Raw genomic sequence first — 15,343 nt, 5'->3', positions numbered from 1 at the left:
CAGGTTGTGGTTTTAATTTGGAACTTTCAACCCCTTGCCTGGTAGTTTTAATCCTGTGTTTTATAAATTCTAGATACCATATAGAATTCCATTTCACTGAAAGTACCCTGAACTTCCCATTCACAAAAATCACTTAAGGCACTCATGGATGTCCATTATGAGTCAGAAGGGCAGAAAAGGCTGAAGGAAGAAACAATTTCAGAGGAAGACAGTCCACCCAGTGACACCCTTTCCTCTCCACATACGCGTAAACAGAGTCTGAGCGTCACTGTGTTCCTGTTTGATGATATTGCACTTCGGTATGTGGAAGGGGAAGATATGAATGCTGATGACTTTTGGAGTTAGCAAAAGGCTAGCTCTCATTACCCATCCTGCTTGTTTAGACTCCCTATGTGTATACTTTCAAATTCAAATTATTTCTATTGAGTGAAAGGAATCTGCCATCTTGGGATTCCTCTCACAATTTTTGCTGGATAAATCATTTGCAAGGAAATATGGTCTTAGGTTATCTCTTCTAGCACAGAAATATATCGACTTAAACTTGGTTTCCCAAGGACTTTGTTGTTGTGGGATATTTTGATTGCACTTTGATACTCCCAAGACTGCCAATAAAGTTTACTTTGAATCAGGGGGCAGAGGTAGCTACTAGCTGACCAAAATTAGCCATAGAGGTTTTGGAGGACCGAGAACATATAGAGAGACACAGGAAGTAGTAGGGAGGGTTTTAGAAAGATTTCTTGGCTCTTTTTAATTGAGAAAGGAGAGAGAGGTCACTGGTTGCTTCTCCACTGCTTCTCTGATCATTCGGGTTCTTACCACAGTACCTGACTCCTGAGTTTTTATTAATAAAGAATAATTAGATAAATGCTTCAATTTATGTCTTCTCAACTACACTATGGGTGCTTTAAAGGGCAAACTTCACCCATAGTTTCTGCACATCCTCATACTCTGGCAGCCCCTGGGTATTTGCTTTTTACTGATACATGTGTCACCCGGCCAAAGCTTTCTTGTTCTCTACTCTGTGCTGGGCTCCACATCAAGCCTGGGGACATAGGACTCAACAATTCACTCAGTGAACAGTAATAACCAGAACATAGCAGGCAGTGAGTGAGTGGTTGACTCAGTGAATGAACCCTGTAACACAAAGCGTAGGTGGAAATACCACAAAAACTTGAGTTATTAGTTAAGCTGTCTTAGCTCCAAGTCATCAAGGTAACAGATGTCAGCCTAATAGAATGCCTGTGGTTCAAGAGAATGGAAACTGTGGAATAAAGCCAGCCCCCAGCATCCAATCTTCCAGGCCACCCCTACAACCACTTAGTATGTGATTCTGGAATCTCCCCAATTTTTCTTTTCTTCTCTCCCTCCCAGCTCCCTGAGATGGGGTTTCTGTGTAGCCCTGGCTTTCCTGGAACTTACTTTTAGACCAGGATAGCCTCGTACTCAGAGATCCACCTGCCTCTGCCTCCTGAGTGCTGGTTTAACGGCAGCTCAATTTTACTAAATAAGAAATCAAATGCCTCCTCTCATTTCTCAAACACTAGGCCTCTTACATAATTTTTAAAAACCCAAGATATAAGTGTGAAAAAAGAATTATTACTGCAGTTTTTCTAAGATCTGAAGCATTGTGTGGTGATTGGCTTTATTCACAAATTTGCTTCATAGGAAGCAATAAAATTTCACAGAGTGGCATTGCTCCATGTCATTTTCCCTTTATCTGGTATCCAGTACTAAACTGAAGCCTTGGTTTATGTTTTCCTTCTCATATTAAGAGGAAACTGGAGCATGAAGGTAGAAGTTACCTTCTCGATGAGAAGAATCCTAGCAGATTTCAGACTCATGCAGCTTTATGAAAGAGAACCATATTTAGTCATTGATGAACCCATTGAAATCTCTCTCTGGAAGGACAGCATTCAAATAAAAATCTCAGTAACAGGCCAGCCAGGTGGCAATTCTTTTTTAAACAAGACATACATTATTCATACTGCAAAGTCTCAAGTCAGAGTTGGGATATATGAGCTACCAGCAAGATGCTGAATCTTTTGTGTATGTATGTCCACCACGTGCTTGAATATTTTATTTTTATTTTATGAGTACATTTGTCTGTGTGAGGGTGTCGGATCCCCTGCAAGTGGAGTTACAGACAGTTGTGGGCTGCCATGTAGGTACAGGGAATTGAACCTGGCTCCTCTGGAAGAGTGGCCAATGTTCTTCACCACTGAGCCATCTCTCGAGCCTCTATGAATCTCTTTTAATGTCCCTTTTTCTAATGAGGAAACAACTGCACTGTTCATCCTCTTCCAGTTCCATGGGCTCAGAAAAGTCCCTTAGCATACAAAGAGGGAGCATAGAGAAAGCAGCTACCTGAAACATAAACATTTTTTCTGAAGCTGAAGAAGAAGGGCTAGGAGCCAATCCACTAGCAAAGTGCAGCAGCCATTACCTTGCCTCCTACACGATCTGCCCAGACCTGCAGCAAGTCCTAGATAGAGCCTTCAGAAGCCTTTCCAGATCCTTCCCTCAGCTATCCCAAAGGCATTTCAGTCCATAAACTTCCTAGTGCATAGCTGGCAGAGTTTTAGAAGATGCATGGCTATGTTGAAGCAGGTACATGCAAGGAATAGGAAGTTAGTAGGGACTGGCACTTGTTAACCCTTTGTAAGAATTAGATGACCAGTCAGGCAGTGGTGGTGCATGCCTTCAATCCCAGCACTTGGAGGGCAGAGACAGGTGAATCTCTATGAGTTCCAGGACAGCCAACACTATACAGAGAAACCCTGTCAAAAAAAAAAAAAAAACCACTATTGGATTAAAAACCCAATAGCAACATCAACCCCACTTAGGCATATGCATGTGAGGATACCTCTGTTCTCAACAGTTTCCGTTTGCACTGCCGGGAAGCTGTCCTCAGGTAGACAGACACCAAGTAGCATCCATTTGGCAAATGGCACATACTTAAAAATGTAGCGTTGTCAATAAGTAGCCTTTTCACCCATGTATTGTATCAACTGGAAATGTTTACCCGTTTTCAATGCGGTATCTCACTAAGGGCCCTTCCCTCTGTTATAAAAGACCAAGCCGAAGTCTTCCCCAAAGGGAATGTTTCCAGTCAGATTTGTTGTCTGTTATTTTGTTTTTCCTTTTGGAATCATTTGACTATTTCTGTTTTGGGTTTTGTCTGTCAGCTCATACAAACAGTTTATCCTTGGTCATTCCACTGAACTCTTTGTAGACATCCAGAAAGCATCAAGCATAATTACTACTTTATCTACTCATAAGAGATTTTCCTAAGTACAAGAGAAATATGCTTGAGTTACAGTTGAAAGACTCATCTATAAAAACTGAACGGGGGAAAAAAAAACTCAGCTCGTTGAAACAAAATGTACTCCTTCCTCTCCCGGGAATGGAGCGCTGTACATGCACAGCTCTCTTATTTCACATAAGACACCCACCCGTGAAATCTTTCCCTCATAGCCCCCCTCTTTCTGGGCTTCTCTCTCTTCCACTTTGTGTCTGTGCAGTCGCATGCTGTTACTCAGGAAACTTGTAGTCACATAGAAACCATTAGATGATCCTCAAAATGATAGGTGGAATTGGGTGGTTTCCACCACGCGTGTTTAAAAAGAAAATGCCTTCCATTTAATTCATAATAGCATTGGGCCTTTATGCTTTTTTATCTCTTCAAAGCATGCTGCCACCATTAAGGAACTAAACCAGCCTTTGCTATTTTCTGATCTGTCTCATTAAAATAGGGTTGGTTTTCTCCGTGGTAGTCGCTTATGTGATGGTGTTTCTTCTAGTAAACATTGCACTTTACCAATGTAAATTCATCTTTAAATTGTCTGCTCACTTGGAAAATTTCCCCAGAATATATTTTTAATGTTACAACCTTGCTAGAGCATTTCAGGGAGCATTTTAATCTACGCAGACATTTTAAACTAGGGAGACACACCAACCCTTTTATATAGCCTTTTCCGAATGCTTGTACATTATTTATAAAGATTCCCCTCAAGAAAACACTCTGAAACTGCCAGTGATAGAAATGAAAATTGTTCTTTGGACCTGATTACTATTTAATTATTTGTATACTGTATACAGATAGAACGAGACCTAGTAAGTGCAAAAGAAGAAAGGATAAAAAAAAAACTGCATTTGACAAAGAAATGCTGAATCCTAAATCTACCTTTTTGCTCTCCACAGTCTCTCCTACTACTAGGCCACTCTATACAAAGTATTTGGTACTTCATTTCTGAGAACCTGCTTGAATATGAGAAATGTCTCTCTTGGCAAATAACTGTGACTACATTCCCAAGTTTAGGCAGAGGCCATCACTGAAAACTCCATAAACACCCACTGGTTCCCTCTCATCTTCCAGCCCTCCTTTGTGTTAAACCCTTCTGATTCCTGCTGAGAGCTGTCCTTTTTGGGGGGAGGGGGAGGCAGGGGGTTTGGACAGGGTTTCCCTATGTAGCCGTAGCTGTCCTGGAACTCACTCTCCAGCAGGCTGGCCTCAAACTTAGAGAGCTACCTGCTTCTGCCTCCTGAGTGCTGGGATTAAAGGTGTGTTCCACCACTGCCTGGCTGAGAGCCGTCCTTTATTCTGCTCCTAGCATTGAACTTTGGATGCAGCAGATCCTACCTCTCCCTCCAAAACTAAGTCAACCTGACCCTTCCTCCTTATTCATTTGAAGAGGGACCTAGAACTTAGATCGAGACATACTTGGCTCACTCCATTTAGCATATGGACTTGTAGAGCAAGAATTTTTCCTATGCTATCCAATCAGAGTAAATTTGGGGCTTTCTTGGAAATCCTATGTGCAGACTCTTCTCCCCTGAATAGTGTTTTGTGATCACATGAGACGAAGCTGGTACTGTTACTTGCATTCTGAACAAGAAAACCTAGAAAGGCCGGCAAGGCTGCCATGTGCAGTTTAAGACGGACACCATAGAAAAGACAGCTGAGACATGGGCAAACCTGGAACCTGCTGACATCACTGAATTCATACCACCTATGAACCCCACTGAACTGCTGTGATAAAGATAACCCAAAAGACAAGACAAGATTTAGTTTCCCTATTCCTCATCTTCCTTATATCCGTAGACGGGAGTATGGCCAGGACGGGCAGGTAGTTTGTGGAAGGGATGCAGGCTTTTCCTGCCTTCTTGTCCTGCTTCCCCATTATACTATTATCTTCACCTTGGTCAGGGCTGGTCAAGGCAACTCCACTACCCCCACTCATCACACCTGTGCCTTAAAGATGTAGAGATTCCAAGGTAGGGTTTGTCAAGTTCATGTCTATTGATATTTTGAGCCTCACCTTTTCTGTTGTGGTCTATCCTGTATGTTGTAGGATATTTAGCAGAATTCCTGTACTGATCCCCTAAATTTCCATAGCACACCCCTATTTTCTCTGTGGTGACATAAGAAATGTATCCAGACACTGCCAGAAGTTCCCTGCACTGAGAACCACAGTTTGAGAGAGATGCTGTGGAAGTCGGTTACATCACCTCTAAGAATCAGGAGGTAGTCAATCAGCCATGGTGTCATAGAAGAATTAGAGGAAATGGGTGTTGCTGGGTAAATTGGTTCCCACATTGAACTTTAGGTGTTTATTACTCAAAAATAAGTAGGGAAAGGATTTCAGGGGACATTCACTATCCCTGCCACAGAGGCCTACTTCTAGACTTTTCTATCTTATAAAGCCTTATAAGGGACCCTCTGATTTGAACCATTTAGAAATGCCTGTTCAATCACCAGAGCCCTAACTGATGTAATTATCACTTTCTTCATCCAGTAATGTAAGTTGAATTCAGTGAACATTATCCAAAGAATAAAGGTTAAAAAGAATAATATCTGAAGATATTCAGAAGCTGGGTACCAGCTCAGGAGGCATTAAACAAAGCAGCTGCAGTGGGGCTAATTCTTACTGAGAGAAGTCTTTGAAATCGAAGGCCATGGTCACCAGGGCCCACGGTCACTGTGGTAGTTAAGAAAGAAGACAGTATCATTATGCAAAATTGTCAGAATTAAAACGGCAGGCTTCGTGCATTATCCGGCTTTGAACTGCCACTTTCTAGTCCTCGCTGCTGTAAATACAAAAAGCCTTCAGTGACTCCTTTATATCTCATTGCTTACAGCCAGCTGTTTGGCAATTCCGTTTCTATGAAATTAGCACAAATGGACATTAGAATGGCCTGAGGGAAGAAGCGGGTGGAAATGTTCTAGGGTTTTAAGGTGGAATATGGAACAGTAATGGGGACATTCCAATCTTAGGAGTGGTCGGCCTTCCCGAAGATCATCACTTAAGATACAGTTCTTCATTCAAAAACACGTTTTTATGTTATTCGCGTAGCACAGAAGTCCTCCAATACCAGAAAAGCAAAAAAGTAGAAAAGAAAAAGGCCACCGGCAAAGATGATCTGCTTAAAGCTGCCGAGGGGGAGGGTACTGATTGTTCATTCTCTGGAAATGAACCTTCAGGAAAAATCTTCAGGGAGGAGGTGACTTTTAATCCAAAGGTAAGACGGGCGAAAGAAAGAAAGGGCATCCCAGGCCAGAACAAGAGTCTCAAAGCCACGGCATTTCAAGTTCCATGGGACCAACACTGAGCGTCAGGAATGCAAGACAAAGCAAATGCTAGGACGGACCAGCCATACCCTGGTAGGGTTCAGATGGGACGCCGCTAAAGATTTTCAATAGGTAATGTGGTTAGTTCTAGTCACTACGTGAAGGATCCTTCGTGATCAACAACTGCAGAAGGCCTTTCTGGTCTTGAGCAGTGGTGATGGGTTAGGATGGACTAACAAAGGAAACCAGGAAGGAATCCTGGCCGGTTGTGAAACCCAAATACGGAAGTGGAAGGAACCCTGGCCCCAGATGCTCTAACTTCTGGCTTTAGGAAGGCAGAATTAAGGTGAAGAGAAGGTATTGGGGGGTGGGGAGAAAAAACTGAGTAGTTTCCGGCTGAAGGACGAGAGAGGGGCTGAGGCAGCTGTGGTTTCGTGGCACATCACGTGTTCTGTGCTGTTTCTGCAGCACGCTTGCCCATTGAGGCCACATAGCTGAAGGGAAACCAGTTCCTTTTCTATTTCGCTCAGATTTTCCATGCTTCTGGGGTGATGGCTCTCTCTACATGTGAAAACTGAGCTGGTGACAGTGTTAGTGAAAACAGTGTATTCAGGTACCAGGTTCCATGGTCCAGGACTTTGTTTAGCAGAACTGAGTGACATTGGGAATATCGGGTTGCTTTGTAGAATGTCTGAGAAAAGGAGCGTAAAGAAAAAAAAAAAACAAAATCTCGTGAAATGTGTTCAAATAATAGTAAAGACGGCAATCTCATAAAATACATCAGTGAGGATCTCAGGGCAGGGAAGTAAAAGAAGAAATTATCATCTGATTCTCAAAGAGAAAAATGAGCGGAGCAAATACCAGTGCCCGGAAATGATCTGCAAGACAGCTTTCTGCGCTGTCTTTGGACGCTGACTGCGGACGTGCCCATTTCACCAGCCCCTCCAAAGACAAGCTCATCCAAGCAAGCAAAGCTTGTTCTCCAGTGTGCCTGGGGAGGGCAGAGAAGGACGGACAGTGACCAGAACAGCAGGGGAGAGGGGTACAGCTATGGCATTACTCTTCTTATCCCATGACCAAAAGACAATGGTGGTCTGGGTGGAGGGGTGTGAGCCTTTAAGCCCAGCACTTTGGAGGTGGGAGTGGGTGGATCTCTGACTGATCTACATAGGGAGTCCCAGGCCAGCCAGGGAACACTATGAGACACTGTCTCCAAACTCTGTATTTAGAGCGTGTAAGTGAGAGTTGGGGATTGGAATGAATACAGCACCTGAGATACTCTGGAGGTGACAGTTCATCCTACCTAGAGATGGATACTGGAGCACCAGGGCCAGATCAGTCTGACAGAAATTGGCTCTCTTCAGCCAAGAAAGACCTACATTAATAGGAGATACGTATGAGAACGTATATGAATATGTATAATTCTTTTAATCATGCGTGAATGTGAACCCAGTGAACGAGTACAATGGCCCTGGACCCCATGCTGGCCACCTGATGACATACTCAAAAGGTGTCTTAGTTGGGGTTTCCATTGCCGTGATGAGACACCATGACCACAGCAACTCTCATAAAGGAAAACATTTAATTGGGCTGACTTACAGTCAGAGGTTTAGTCTATCATCATCATGGTGGCATACAGGAAGACATGGTGCTGGAGCTGAGAGTCCTACATCTTGATTGGCAGGCAACAGGAAGTGGTCTGAGGCACTGGACATGGCTTGAGCATATGAGACCTCAAAGCCCACCCCACAGTGACACACTTCCTCCAACAAGGCCACACCCATTCCAACAAAGCCACGCCTCCTACATTCAAACTACCGCAAAGGGGGATGCTCAGGTGACAGAGCTACAGAACTACTCCAAGCTGCGGCTGACTAAGCAATCATAAACCTTGCCATGCATGGCCTGCATTATTGAAAACAGCAGCGGAGACTAGACTGTTCATCACAAGCCAGAGATCCCTTGGCAGCCTCTTACCTGAGGGAGTTCATTGTTCCAAGTCATCATTGCCTTAGTGCGAGGTTCAATAAATGATTGGACAAATCATATTAGGGTAGCCTTAACATAATGATTTCGTGTCCCTCCCTCTGGATGGGAAGCAGAGGGATGAAGAGAGGGGGAGAGAGGGGGAGAAAGAGAGAGAAGGAAGAAAAGGGAGGGAGGCAAGAAGAGGAGGGAGGGAGGGAGGGAGGGAAGGAAGGTTGGTTTTATATCAAAGTGGAAACTAGAAGGAAGAAACTAAATTATTATGAAATTTTCTCACAGTAAAACACATGAACAGCCAGGCAGTGGTGGCGCACGCCTTTAATCCCAGCACTCGGGAGGCAGAGGAGGGCAGATCTCTCTGAGTTCGAGGCCAGCCTGGGCTACAGAGTGAGTTCCAGGAAAGGCGCCAAAGCTACACAGAGAAACCCTGTCTCGAAAAACCACATGAACAGGAAAAAGGACACAGATATGAGACTTGCCAGCAACTGGCATTACTTCATCCCTGACAGACAACAAATCTCAATAGTGAGAGTCTCCTCTCTACTTCACTTTTAGCAACATAAGTGTTAATAGTTCATGTATGATGTGCCCAAATATGTCAACATTTTAGCTGGCTTCAGAATCCACAAAGGCTAGACAAATAGTTTTGACTCCTACTGTCCAAGATGGTCAGTGAAAACATTCTGCTTCAGTCTCTGACTTCACCTTCCCAACTCCGTGTAATTTGAGCATTCATTTACTTCAAGAATGGGAGAAAACCTTGCAAGATGCTAAATTAGTTTTCTGTCTTACACTTCGAGATCACCCCATAAAGTAGTGATTATCTTTGATCGCATACATGATTAAATTCTTCACGAGTCAACCCTTGGCTTGGAGAAGGCATAGTGTTGGGGAGCTTGTCTCTATAAGGAATGGGGCAGAGAAGCTACCCAGGCAGACCTCTCTGAAGGCAGAAAGCAAGCTTTATTGAGAAATCAAAATGCCAAGGCCATCTATGAGAGTGGGGCAAAGGGATGGGAAAGCGAGCAGGGGGTGTGAGAGTTAGCAGGGTGGGGATCTGAGGTGGTGCAGGATTCCAGATTGATCAGAACTAGGTGCCCTTCCCAGAGGTAGTTGGCCTTTGTGGGGAAGGCTAAGGGGGTTCCTAGAGGATTAAGGGGTGTTCTGGAGGATTAATGGGGGTTCCTGGAGGATTAACAGGAGTTCCTGGTGAACCAAAAGTGCCTTAAGAGATCTGCTTTTCTAGTAAACAGAAACCTTTAGGCTTGTTTACCTGATAGCGATCCTCTGTTTACCCGTCAGAGTCCTTCTGTTTAGGACAATGTCACCAGCACTGCCATTTGGAGGGGAAGGGTGGCTTTGGACCTGACCGGCTCACTTTTGCAGCAAATGAGACTTTTTCCTGTTTGCTAGGTGTGGGCACCAGGTCATCAAAGTGAGCTAGGGGTCAGTCTGGGTCCTAGAGCCTGCCTTAGCTGTCACTTGGCCCACACCATCATAATAATATGTGCCAGCCTCGCGTCGAAGCACTTTCCATGTGTTTAATCTTATAACTCTATGATGAGCTATTATCATTTTCCCTAATTTGCAGTTGCAGAAACCGTCTCACTCACTCACACACACACACACACACACACACACACACACACACACACACACACACACACACACACACAAGGTTAAGTAACTTCTGGAATACCACACAGCTGTGAGGAATAGAGCCACACTCCAAGTTAGTCTGGCTTCAGCATCTGTACTTACAAACATTATGCTAAACTTCCTGCCTGGCAGACCACAGAGGACAGCAGGTTTTGAGACAGAAGACCTGGATTTGGGTTCTTGAGGAAAAAAAAATCAGATATTCTCAGGCATTTCCTCACAGGGATTATTGTAGCATAAAATGACATGATATAATTTTAAATGATAGATTTTATCCAATTTCACTAGTTTTACCATAGAGCCTAAAAAGTATAGATATTAATACGATTTTTGCATGGCATGCTTAGTGTTCTTTTACTTTTTGTTAAAAGAACTTAACATCTTTTAAGGCTTTTGACTTGAAGATCAAAATAACCACTTTTAGGAGAGTGGAGAGAACAACATTTTTCAAAAGATCAGTTTCTAGATCTATTAACATTTGAAGATTGGAGAAGCCATTCAGAGTGCTTATCTGGCATGTCTAAGACCCTGGGTTCAATTGCAAGCCCCCCCCCCCCCCCACACACACCCCTTGAAAAGCATCTTAACTCTCATCCCCACACCTTGCTTGATAAAGAACAGAATCTCTTCAAAGTTGGCTGCTTTATTAGTTTTCTGTTGCCACTATGAAAAAAAATATCATCACCAAGTTCATGTCTTGAAACAACACACATGTATTTTCTTATAGTTGTATGGAGTTAGAGAAACCTCCCATGCATTTGGAGAAGAGGAAGAATAAATAGAATAGACCCATTGTATGATGTGGTAACTATAGTCAATAAGCGAGTATTCTTGAAAATCTCTAAGGCAGTACATAGTAAGTGTTCTCACCATGAAAAGCATGTGAAAAAAAGCCTGTTTGCTAGCCCAATTTATCCATTCCACAATGTACATGCATTTAATTGCACAGGATAAATACAGTTCCTTCCTTTTGCTGTTGTTTTGTTTTTCAAGACAAGACAGGGTTTGTGTAGCCTTGACTTGTCTATAACTAACTCTGCCCTTGAACAGGCTGACCTCGAACTCACGAGAGTGCCACCTGCCTCTGCATCCTGAGTGCTAAGATTAAAGGCTTGTGTCACCACTGCCCACTATACATGCAATTTCTATGTTCCAGTGTAAAATATTAACAAAGGAGTCTAACACAGCCCTCAGTGGCCCCAAATCCACGTGTGGACAGGGTGGTCCCGGAGGCTCTAGAGAAAAGGACATTCCTTGTTACTCATTTGTCATTTCTAATTTTTTTCTTCTAGCAGTCACCCCCATACCTGAGCTTGTGGTCCCTTCTTTCTTCAAAGCAAGGCGTTGTAGTTTATTCTTGTAATACCAGCATTTGAGAGACTGTGGCAGAAGTTGGAGGCCAGCGTGAGCTACAGAACGAGTTCCAGGCCAGCCTGTCTCAAATATAAAGAAAGAAAATAACCCAGCACATTGGCGCATGCCTGGCCCTTCTTCTGTTGTCACCTTTCTTTCTGGTCATAGCCAGGAAGGTTCTCGGCATTTTTAAGGGCTTCTGTGGAAAGAGCGGGTCCTTTTGGAAACACCAGGCCGACCTCATCTGAAGGTCCTGACTTTAGTCACATTTACCCCTCTTGCCATGCAGCACATTCACAGGCTCTCAAGATTAGAATGCCATGTCTCTGGAAGAGTTATTACTCTGCCTACCATAACTGTGAACATTAGGAACCCAAACTTTAATATGGTGTATGAAAAAGGCTTGTCGGCATGTAGGTTGGAGAGTGGTCACATTAGAGCGTCCTGAAAAACCTCCAAATCAGAACAGCTGTTATGACAGGGAGGAGATGAAGTCCAGAGAACCTGATTTCCAACGAGAAAAAAGACAGCCATGCCACGTTGGTTAAAAGAAGCAATGGCACAGAGAGAGCGGAAACTAAGTGAGAGACCTGACCATGACCCAGAGTAGACCATGGAGATCTCATGACTGTTTCACTGACAGAGAAGTCCTCCTTTTGATTCTCATTCTCTCTTTCTCTCTCCCTCACTCTCTCCCCTTCCTCTCTCTCCCCCTCTCCCTCTCTCCCCCCCTCCCCTCTCCCTCTCCCCTCTCCCTCCTCTCTGGCTCTTGCTGTCTGTGTCTGTGTGTGTGTGTGTGTGTGTGTGTGTGTGTGTGTGTGTGTGTGTGTGTGTGTGTGATGCGTGTGTGAGTACAGGCACACCTGTACCATGAAGCACATGTGGAGGTCAGAGGACAACTTTGTGGAGTCACATCTGTCCTACCTTTCTGTGGGTCCTAGGAATAGAATTCAGATAGTCAGGCTTTCCTGATGCTGGTCTCCAGCCTATGTTTTTGTTTGTTTGTTTGTTTAAGTTGCAGCTAAAGATCATTAGAAATTAGAGAGCAGAGAAAAAGATGTTTCTTTCTACCAAAGCCTTAAAAGAAAAAGACTAGTATTTTTAAATAGAAATCAAACAAACGAATGGCATGCCATGTGTCTCAGTCTTGTGACTGTTTGGGTGGCAGCCCACAAGCCACGGGGACACGGAGTGCCTGAGGGCCCAGCCCAGTTCCATTACTTGCATAATTCCCCACACTATTTGCACTGTTTCCAGAACCCCAGGGGATGTTCCGACACCATGCCTCATGTCTGGCTGCAGAACTTAAGCCACATTAGTAAGTCCCATTACAGCCTATTGTATCGTTTCCATAAAATTGTATCTTATGACCCAATCGCCAGGACTTTTATGCCACCGTGACACTGGGAGTTGACAAGGATTTGCTTTTCAGAAAAAAACCCAAAATAGAACAAACTAAATCATACAGAGGCCTGCTTTGCGGGAGAGGTGGTCTTCACTTTCAAAAATCTGTATGTCCTCCAAGTATAGGTGTAACTCACCACATGGCTATCATGTTATTTAGGGGTCTCATCTCAGCAAGGAGTCAGGGAAACCATGACAAGACTTAATCGTGTAAAAGTCACTAATGAGATAAACGAGGGATTAGGGCCATCTGCAAATGGCCAGGGATCAGAATTCAGGTCAAGACCTCAATGCAGTAAGGGAAGCCAGAAAACACTTGGGAATTGAGGCCATCAAGGGGCAGAAAGTGGAGAAGCCTGGAAAAAATGGAGGAACAATCTAAGACTTCAGATTGCAGGGCTATGAAAAAGGATCCCCTGCCTGAGTGCAGCACTGGAAAAAAAAAAAAAAATCCCCAGACTACATATATCCAAATACTTAGGCTTTGGGGCAATAGGAAGAAGATAGGACCAAGAGAACCCCACACTGTGAAACCCTAAATACCTTCTACTTGTAAAAGACTGTGGGTAGACTGCAGCTGGTGGCAGAATGAACCCATAGCATGCACAGGTGCCCCCAAAATCTTTACTGTGTGTCAGACTGTTTCAGGGAAGTAGAATAGTGAATGTAACAGATAAGTTTCTGTTTCTATTGCTGTGAAGAGACACCATGACCACGGCAACTCTTATAATGGAAAACATTTAACTGAGGTGGCAGCTTACAGTTTCAGGGGTTCAGTCCATTATCATCAAGGTGGGAGCATGGCGGTGTGCAGGCAGACATGGTGCTGGTACATCTTGACACTGGGAGTCAAGCTTGAGCAAGGAACACAAAGCCCACCCCGACAGTGACACACTTCCTTCAACAAGGCCACACCCACTCTAACAAAGCCACACCTCCTAATAGTACCACTCCCTTTGGGAGCCATTTTCTTTCAGAATACCACAAGGAGTTACATTCTACTGAGGTACAGAGAGAGAGGGAGATAAAAATAATATTTTTATCAGCAGCTTCCTAAAACATTAGATTGCTGGTAACATTTCTCCCAACTCAAGTTCTGAAAGGAAAAAGAAAATTTGAAAGGCTTAGCAGTAGTTATTTTGGATGATACTAATTTTTTTCTTTTATCATTGCCCTCTGGTATTTTTCTATAATGAACTTGCATTATATAGGAAATAGAAATTGCTTAAGAAAAACCAGTAGGGAGTTTTTTGTGTTTTATTTTTCCCTTTCAGTCATAGTTTCCTGCAAGGTGAAGGCATGTCACTCATCCATTAGTAATGGAAGCCGTAAGTGAGTGCTCTCTTGCCCCTTCGGTAACTGGCTTATCACTTCACCTTTGCCTAATGAGGCTTGAGGCAGATTGCTCAGAGGATCACCCCATCCCTTTCCTAATCACCTCTGTGTGCGTTGTCTTTATTCCTTGCACACACGTGAAGGAAGCTATGGCCAACCTTTGAAGGCTTGGTATGATCCCCCTCCCCTCTCTCACACACACACACACACCCCAGAGAGCGAGCAAGCTGAGTGTGAACAGGTGATAGCTTCTCTTCCTCAACCCCCGACCCCGTCTCAGCTCCAATTCCTCCAGAGAGAGAGGTCTTCTGAGCAGTTTTCCCATTTTATCACGTACTCTATACCCATCAATCTTGGCTCAGCTCCGCCCTTGTTCCGTGCTCATCAACTTCTAATTTCACATGAATTCCCTGTTCTCTAAAAGTTTACTATCTGTTGCCCCACAAGTCTGAGATCCCATCATGAAGACAGAGAAGATCTGTTGTGTTCAACATTGCTCCTGTCAGTGAGAGGGCCTAGCACGTCTTAGCCACTCAACCAGCGTTGGCTGTGTGAATAAACAAATGAACAAAGTGGCCCCTTTGTCCTCTCTCTGTCAAGCTTTTTTCCCATCCAATAACAAGCAACAGCCAAGCCCTCTGCCAGCTCACAAAAGCCAACTGTTCAATTCCCAGAAACTTTACAAGCCAGTTGTTAAACTGTGGCTTAAAATGGGCCATGGTGAGCACCCTTACACCACAGAAATCTGCAAATGCTACATGTCAAGACATTTTCCCCCGAAGAGGTGGTTTCCCAGCATACCACTGTCCTTCCCTTCCAATGTAACTGGGAAATTTAGCTAGCATGACAATAAGCCAACCACAGAGCTTGCTTGAAACCTCTCAATAAAAGGTGCTTGACATTTTACAACATATTAAATTGGAACTAAGTAATCACTTACCTGTTGGGGCTCAGTCCTTTTCTGGATTAATTAATGATCTAAAACATGTGGCTCTGGCTGGCTAGCAGGCTCACACTGTAGAGGTACTTGCTGCCAAA

At 43.8% G+C, this 15,343-nt stretch overlaps 1 protein-coding gene across 4 annotated transcripts in view; it reads left to right on the top strand.

The window, feature by feature from the left end:
- Positions 1–15,343, top strand: part of Syt1 (synaptotagmin 1) — a 517,902-nt gene that overhangs the window by 494,524 nt on the left and 8,035 nt on the right. The gene's annotated exons all lie outside the window — the stretch shown is intronic.

This window comes from Peromyscus californicus, unplaced genomic scaffold (assembly GCF_007827085.1).
Source record: "Peromyscus californicus insignis strain IS unplaced genomic scaffold, ASM782708v3 Scaffold_24__1_contigs__length_46423439, whole genome shotgun sequence".
Classification (NCBI taxonomy): Eukaryota; Metazoa; Chordata; class Mammalia; order Rodentia; family Cricetidae; genus Peromyscus; species Peromyscus californicus.
This window is presented reverse-complemented; position numbering and strand designations above follow the sequence as displayed.